Below are 10569 nucleotides of genomic sequence, written 5' to 3' on the forward strand. Positions count from 1 at the left end.
AATTACTTATATAATTATATAATTATATATATAATTGTATATGTAATATAATAACATAATATACAACATATATCCGTTATATAACATATTATATAATGTATAAAACCTAATATCTAATGTATAACACATAATATAGAATATATTACATAATATATAATATATAATATATTATGTAATATATAACATACATATTATATATCTTATAGTATAGGTAATACATTATATATTATATATTCAGTAATATGATATATGATATCATAATATAATATATATTATAATAGTATATATGACAGATTATATTATATATAACATGACATAATATACTATGTGTACTAATATAATATAACATAATATATTCTGATATATATAATCTAGTATGATATATTACATATCATATTTAATATAATTATTTGCAGTACAATATTATATAATTGTATATAATATATGACATATATGATATATGTCATATATTATATATCATATAAATCATATATGATATATTATATATCATATATCATATATCATATACATGATATATCATATATCATATACATGATATATCATATATCATATACATGCTATATCATATATCATATACATGATATATCATATATCATATACATGATATATCATGTATCATATACATGATATATCATATATCATATACATGATATATCATATGTCATATACATGGTATATCATATATCATATACATGATATATTATATATCATATACATGATATATAATATATCATATACATGATATATTATATATCATATATATGATATATAATATATCATATATTTAACATTCATCATGTATTATATATATCATATGTTTTATATAATACATATCATATGTTATATACAATGTTTATCGTATGTTATAGATAACATATATCTTATGTTATATGTAATAAATATATATTATATGTTATATATCGTATATTGTTTTATATCATATATAATATATATCATGTTACATAATATATATCATATATTATGTAACATAGATCACATATTATATTATATATCATATATTATGTTATATTATATATCATATATTACATCATATATCATATGTATCATATATTAAATATATATCATATATTATATATCATATATTATACATATTGTTGATGGTCTATATTACATATAATATATAATTTACAAATCATGTAATATTTACATATTATATAATAAATTTTATATATTATTTAACATATATTATGTATAATATGTATCATATATTTAATATATAATGTATATTCAATATTTAATATGTATAATATATTAAATGCAATATATATCATATATTTAATACATATAATATATATTTAATACATTATATATAATATATTATATACAATGTATATTATTTACATGTCATAAAATATAATATATATTATATGTCATTACATAATTTATATTATGTAATATGTTTTCTCATATTATATATATTATATATTATGTAAAATGTGATATACTATATATTATATAATATATGTAATAAATATTATCTATAATACATAATATATGAGTGTATATAATACATTGTATATTACATGTAAGAAATATTATATATAGTATATTTTATATATTACATATAATGTGACATACTATATATTATATATTATAGATATTATTATATATATGTATTGTATATGACATATATTACATAATATATTTTATATATTATATATATTATATATGTAATTTATTTTTAGACAGAGTCTTGTTCTGTTGCACAGGCTGGAATGCAATGGCGCCACTTGGCTCACTGCAACCTCTCCCTCACGGTTTCAAGTGATTGTCCTGCCTCAGCCTCCCAGGTAACTGCGACTACACCGCACTGGGACTACAGCAGCTGCCACCATGCCTGGCTAATTTTTTGTACTTTTAGTAGAGACAGGGCTTCACTGTGTTGTCCATGATGGTCTTGTTCTCCTTTCCTTGTAATCCTCTTCCCTTGTCCTCGCAAAATGCTGGGATAACAGGCGTGAGCCAAGATAGATATTTTTTAAATGAAGAAAAATTTCAAAGGTATTCTGCTTGGTACAATAATCAAATGTAAAAATTGAGTAATAAAATCTAACCATGAAACATATTTATAACTGCAGATAGAAAATACAGAGGACAATTGTTTAAATAACATATTTCGAAACTATTAACTAGTAATTTGAAGAGTTCGCATTGGACAGGCTAGTATGAACACACCTTGAATGCAGCAACACAGGTTCCCCAGAAGAAAAATCAAAATGAGGGAAAAGAAATCACAAAAGTTCAATCTGCTCTGACCTTTGAAAAACTCAGCACAGACAGTGGCACTTAGGACCAAAGGCAGGAGATCCCTAACCCCATCACCATGGTGATAGGCGTTAGACCTTCCAGGGTGAAGGCACAATCAACATTGTGAGGTCCAACTGCTGCCACGCAGACAGCAGTGCTTTTACGTGTACAGGAAGGTAATTGAAGGCTCAGTGTTTTGTTTCAAAAACTTAATCCCAAGGCTACATATTACTATGCTGTAATTGTTGAAATAAGTTATGAGATGGGAAATAGGGTAAACCCAAATATATATATATATAGATGTGTGCATATATATATGTAATTATATATAACGTAATATATATAACATATATCATATGCATAACATACAGATAAATTCCATTTACCTCCTGCTTCCTTATATTACATATAATACATTATGTGTAATATAATATATAATATATCATTATATATAATAAAATAAGCATAATAATATAAAATCATTATACATAATGCAATATATAATTACATATATAATTACATATGTAATTATTTATAATATAACAACATATAATATGTATAATATATATCTAATATATAATATATTATATAATGTATATCTAATATCTAATATATTATATGATATATATATAATATTGAATACATAATAGGTTATGTAATATATAATATATTATGTAAGCCATAATATATATTATATATTTTATATTATATGTGATATATTATATTATATTATATATAATATATTATATTTTCTATATTATAAGTAATATATTGCATATGATATAAAATATATTATACATTATATGTGATACATTAAATAATATATTACATACATCATATGATATATATTATAACATTACATACATGACATATATTATACTATATATGATGTATATTATAGAATGTATACTAATAATGTAATATAATATAAAATATATTATCATATATTATATATAATCTATTATGATATATTATATATAATAATAATATAATCACTTTTAAAAGAATATTATATAATTATATATAATATATAACAAATAAAATACATATCATATATGATATATAATATATATCATATATGATATATCATGTATGATTTTTAATATATATCATATATGATATATCATAAGTGATATATAATATATATCATATATGACATATCACATATGATATATAATATATACCATACATTATATCTAATATATATCACATATTATAATATATATATCAGATATTATGTTTTCTATCATATATTATCTATGGTATATATCATATATTATGTAATACATATCATATATTATGTAATTACCATATATTATATTACATATCATCTGTTACATAATTTCTCACATATTATATTGTATGCATCATGTTTTAAATATATATCATGAATTATATAATGTGTATCATATATTATATATTATATATGGTATATATTACAAATAATATATAATTTACATATCATATAATATAATATTTATAGATAATATAATAAATTACATACTTTATTTAGCATATATTATATATTATATATCATATGTTTAATATATATAATCTATATTTAATCAAAAATAACTATAATATATTATATATCATATATATCATATATTTAATATATATAATATTTAATATATAATATATAATATGTTATACATATAACATATATATTTTACATGTCATACTATATATATTATATGTCATTACATAATATATTACATGTTATATATTTTGTCATGTTGTATTATGCAACATAAAATATATACAAAATATTATATAACATATAATATATACAATATATTATATAACAAATAATATATACAATATATTATATAACGTATAATATATGCAATATATTATATAACGTATAATATATGCAATATATTATATAACGTATAATATATGCAATTTATTATATAACGTATAATATATGCAATATATTATATAACGTATAATACATGCAATATATTATATAAGGTATAATATATTATATCATATATACAACTTATTACATTATATATATATTATATAACATATAATATATATAATATATTATATATTATGTAATATATATGTTATATAATATATAATATACATAATAATTTATATAGTATATAATATATAATATTTTATATATAATATATATAAAATATTATATTATATATAATATGACACAATATATATTATATATTATATGTATTATGATATATTATATGTATTACATATGTATTATTTATGACATACAACATATTAATATATACTATATATGATATATATTATCTACATATAATTATTTCTTAGAGTCTTGTTCTGTTGCACAGGCTGGAGTGCAATGGCGACACCTTGGCTCACTGCAACCTCTCCCTCACGGGTTCAAGTGATTGTCCTGCCTCAGCCTCCCAGGTAACTGCGACTACACTGCACTGGGACTATAGCAGCTTCCACCATGCCTGTCTAATTTTTTGTATATTTAGTTGAGACAGGGCTTCACTGCATTTGCCATGATGGTCTTGATCTCCTGTCTTGTGATCCTCCGGCCTTATCCTCCCAAAGGGCTGGGATAAGAGGCCTGAGCCAAGATAGATATTTTTTAAATGAAGAAAAATTTCAAAAGTACTCTGCTTGGTACAATAATCAAAGATATAAATTAAGGAATAAAACATAAACATGAAACATATTTATAACTGCAGATGGAAAATGCAGAGGACAATTTTTTAAATAACATACTTGGAAAGCATTAACTAGTAATTTGAAGAGTTCGCATTTGACAGGCTAGTATGAACACACCTTGAATGCAGCAACACAGGTTCCCCAGAAGGAAAATCAAAATCAGAGAAAATGAAACCACAAAGGTTCAATCTGCTCTGACCTTTGAAAAACTCAGCACAGACAGTCGCACTTAGGACCAAGGGCAGGAGATCCCTAACCCCATCACCATGTCGATAGGGCATAAACATTCCAGGGTGAAGGTACAATCCATATTGTGATGTCCAACTGCTGCCAGGCAGACAACAGTGCTTTTACATGTACAGGAAGGTCATGGAAGGCTCAGTGTTTTGTTTCAAAAACTGAATCCCAAGCCCACATATTACTATGCTGTGCTTGTTCAAATAAGTTATGAGATGGGAAATAGGGCAACCCCATATATATATAAATATATATATATATATGTGAGCGTGTATATATATATAATTATATATAACGTAATATACATAACATATCATACACATAACATATATATAACATATATATTATATAGCTTATAATATATTATACATGTTATATAAAACATATAATATACAATATGTCATAATATATACACTATATGTAATATATACGATGTCATATTTTATATAATATATATTATATGTATTATATATATTACATATAATATATAATATATATAATATGACATCATATATATTACATATTATATATTATTTATATAATATATAAAATATATAATATATATTTAATATTATATATGAAATCTATACTATTATAAATATTATATAACATATATTATGTATCATATAATGAACTATAATATATATTATATTTTATGACATGTATATAATATATATTGTATATAAAATATTAAATATATAAAGTATATATTACATATTAAGTGTACACTATATAAAATATAATATATATTATGTATAATATATGTTAAATAAAATAATGTATTATATAATATATAAATTATATATTATATGATATGTAAATAATATATTATAGGTAATATATATCATCTACATTAAATATATGGCATATACTATATAATATATGATATATATAATGCAATGTATAATGTATATTATATGATTTATGTTATATAATATGATATATGATTTATATTATGTAATACGCTATATACTATATAATGATATATAATATATAACATGCTCCATATTATATAATGTATAATATATAGTATATATAACATATGATATATATCATTGATAATATATGAAAAATAACATCTGATATATAACATATATGATATACATTTTATATAATGTAAGATATATGTAATATGATACATATAATATATGTGATATATATTATATATTATATATATCATATATTATATAATATATGATATATATTATATATAATATATGATATATATTATATATGTTATATAGTATATATAATTACATAACAATCTATTGTATATGATCATACTGTATATTATATATCTTAATATATACTATATATTATATCATAATATATTATATATGTCATAATATATCATATATTGTATATTATTACTCTACATAATGTAAGATATTATATGTTTAATCTAATATATCATATACGTAATATAATATATATTATATTATGATATAATATATAATATGTTATTGAGTATATAATATCTTATACACATTATATAATTTATATCTATTATATATTATGTATATTACATATTATATGTAATATACAGTACATTATATATTATATATGAAATATTACATGTCATATAATGTTATACATATATTATATATTATATAATATATTACAAATTATATATTATGTATTATAGATATTTATTCTATTACATGTAATTATGTAATTTTATACTTATATATATAATTATATATTATGTTATATATAATAATTATGCATTATTATATGTATTATATTGTATATAATAATAATATATCATACTATTTTATAATATACATAATATATAGAAGGATGCAGGATGTAAAAGTAAATTATATATGTTATACATATTATATATGATATATATATTACATTTTATATAATTATATATATATATATACACCCATATATATTTACATATATTTGGAGGTGCCCTATTTCCATTCTCATAACTTATTTTAAGAAGTACTGCATAGTAATGCTTGGACTTGGGATTCAGTTTTTGAAACAAAACACTGAGCCTTCAATGACCTTCCTGTACATGTAAAAGCACTCCTGACTGCCTGGCTGCAGTTGGACCGCACAATGGGTATTGTGCCTTCACCGTGGAATTTTTATGCCCTATCACGATGGTGATGGGATTAGGGATCTGTTGCCCTTGGTCCTAAGTGCCACTGTCTGTGCTGAGTTCTTCAAAGGTCAGAGCAGATTGAACCTCTGTGGTTTCATTTTCTCTGATTTTGATTTTTCTAATGGGGAGCCTGTGTTGCTGCATTCAAGGTATGTTCATACTGGCCTGCAAAATGCAAACTCATCAAATTACTAGGTAGTGCTTTCCAAATATGTTATTTAAAACATTACACTCTGTATTTTCAATGTGCATTTATCAATATGTTTCATGGTTGTTTTATTCCTCAATTAATACATTTGATTATTGTACCAAGTAGAGTACCTTTGAAATCTTTCTTCATTTAAAAAATAGGTATCTTGGCTCAGGCCTCTAATCCCAGCACTTTGGGAGGCCAAGGCAAGAGGATCACAAGGTGAGGACATCAAGACCATCCTGGAAAATACAGTGAAATCCTGTCTCTACTAAAACTAAAAAAAATTAGCCAGGCATGGTGGCAGCTGGTGTAGTCCCAGTGTGGTGCAGTCCCACCTACTTGGGGGCTGAGGCTGGACAATCACTTGAACCCGTCGGGCAGAGTTTGCAGTGAGCCAGGATGGCGCCATTGTACCCCAGTCTGTGCAACACTAAAAGACTCTGTCTAAAAACAATTATATATATATAATATAAATTATATATACGTATTATATATAATATATATAATATGTAATATATAATATATTATCTAATAATATAAACAATATATATAATATATTATGTCATATTATATATAATATATATTATATGTATTATATATATTGCATATATTATATAATATATAATTTATATATGACACAATATATATTATGATATGTATTAAAATTATATATAATATAAATAATAAGTACATTATATATATTATATAATATATGAGATGCATACTATATAATGAACTATAATATATATCTTCTTTATGACATTTATATAATTTATATTATATATTAAATATTATATACATATATTATAAATTTTATGTATATTATATATATTATATATTATATATTATGTATATATTAATTATATATTACATATATTATATATTAAATACATCATATATAAAATATATAATATATATTATATATATCATATTTTAAAACATATATTATATAATACTTAAATTATATATTATATATGTAAATAATGCATTATAGGTAATACATACCATATATAATAAATATAATATACGATATATAATATAACATATGATATATATGAGGTATGATGTATATTATATGATATATGGAATATAATATGATGTATGATATATATTTTATACTATATGCTGTATATTATATAATATGATATACATTATATATCATATGCTACATATTATACAATGCATGATATATATTATAACATATGATATATATTATGGATATAATATATGATTCATATAATATATGATACATATTATATATATGATATATCTTCTATACGTTATCAATTATACATAATTATATAATATTCTGTTATGTATGATTATATTATATATATATTATATAGATATATAGATATATATAATACATCTTAATGTATAATAAATATGACATTATATAGTATAAATAATATATCATAATGTTTTATATATTATATTATATTATTACTAAACAAAATATCATATGTAATCTAATATATGTCATATATATTATATATATTATATTATGATATATGTTATATAATGTTATATATTATATGATATATATTATATACTATGTAATATATAATATATTATATACTATATAATATATAATATATTATATATACTATATAATATATAATATATTATATACTATATAATATATAATATATTATATACTATATAATATATTATATATTATATACTATATAATATATTATATATTATATTTTATGTATAATATATTACGTGTTATATGTGATATATAATACATCATATATTGTATTTATTATATATTATATATTATATATTATACATATGATATTATATATTATATCATATATCATATATTATACATGATATATAATATACTATGTGATATATAATTATATGTAATTATATAATAATATATATACTCATTTAGTTATATAAATAATTATATATTATGTTATATATAATAATTATACATTATATGTATTATAGTGTATATCATAATTACACATTATTATACATTATATTATAGATAGTATATTATATAGAATGTAAGGATTCAGGATGTGAAAGGAAATTATATATGTTATACCTATTATACATGTTATACGTATTACATTATATATAATTATATATATATATACACACATATGTATATATGTATGTATATTTGTGGGTGCCCTATTTCCCATCTCATAACTTATTTTAAGAAGTACAGCATAGTAATGTGTGGGCTTAGGATTCAGTTTTTGGAACAAAACACTGAGCCTTCCATGACCTTCCTGTACCTGTAAAAGCACTACTGCCTGCCTGGCAGCAGTTGGACCTCACAATCTGGATTGTGCCTTCCCCCTGGAATATTTATGCCCTATCGCCATGGTGGTGGGATTAGGGATCTCCTGCCCTTGGTCCTAAGTGCGACTGTCTGTGCTGAGTTTTTCAAAGGTCAGAGCAGATTGAACCTTTGTGGTTTCATTTTCCCTGATTTTGATTTGTCTTATGGGGAACCTGTGTTGCTGCATTCAAGGTATGTTCATACCGGCCCGTCAAATGCAAACTCTTCAAATTACTAGTTAGTGCTTTTGAAATATGTTATTTAAAATATTATCGTTATCGTCTGTATTTTCCATATGCAGTTATCAATATGTTTCATGGTTATGTTTTATTCCTCAATTTATATATTTGATTACTGTACCAAGGTGAGTACCTTTGAAATTTTTCTTCATTTAAAAAATATGTATCTTGGCTCAGGCCTCTAATCCCAACACTTTGGGAGGCCAAGGCAAGAGGATCACAAGGTGAGGAGATCAAGACCATCTTGGCCAATACAGTGAAATCCTGTCTCTACTAATACTAAAAAAAATTAGCCAGGCATGGTGGCAGCTGGTGTAGTCCCAGTGTGGTGTAGTCCCAGCTACCTGGGAGGCTGAGGCAGGACAATCAGTTGAACCCGTGAAGCAGAGGGTGCAGTGAGCCTAGATGGAGCCATTGCACCCCAGCCTGTGCAACAGAACAAGACTCTGTCTAAAAACAATTATATACATATAATATATATTTTATATATGTAATATATAATATATAATATATATTATAT

This window comes from Gorilla gorilla, chromosome 13 (genome assembly GCF_029281585.2).
Source record: "Gorilla gorilla gorilla isolate KB3781 chromosome 13, NHGRI_mGorGor1-v2.1_pri, whole genome shotgun sequence".
Taxonomy (NCBI): domain Eukaryota; kingdom Metazoa; phylum Chordata; class Mammalia; order Primates; family Hominidae; genus Gorilla; species Gorilla gorilla.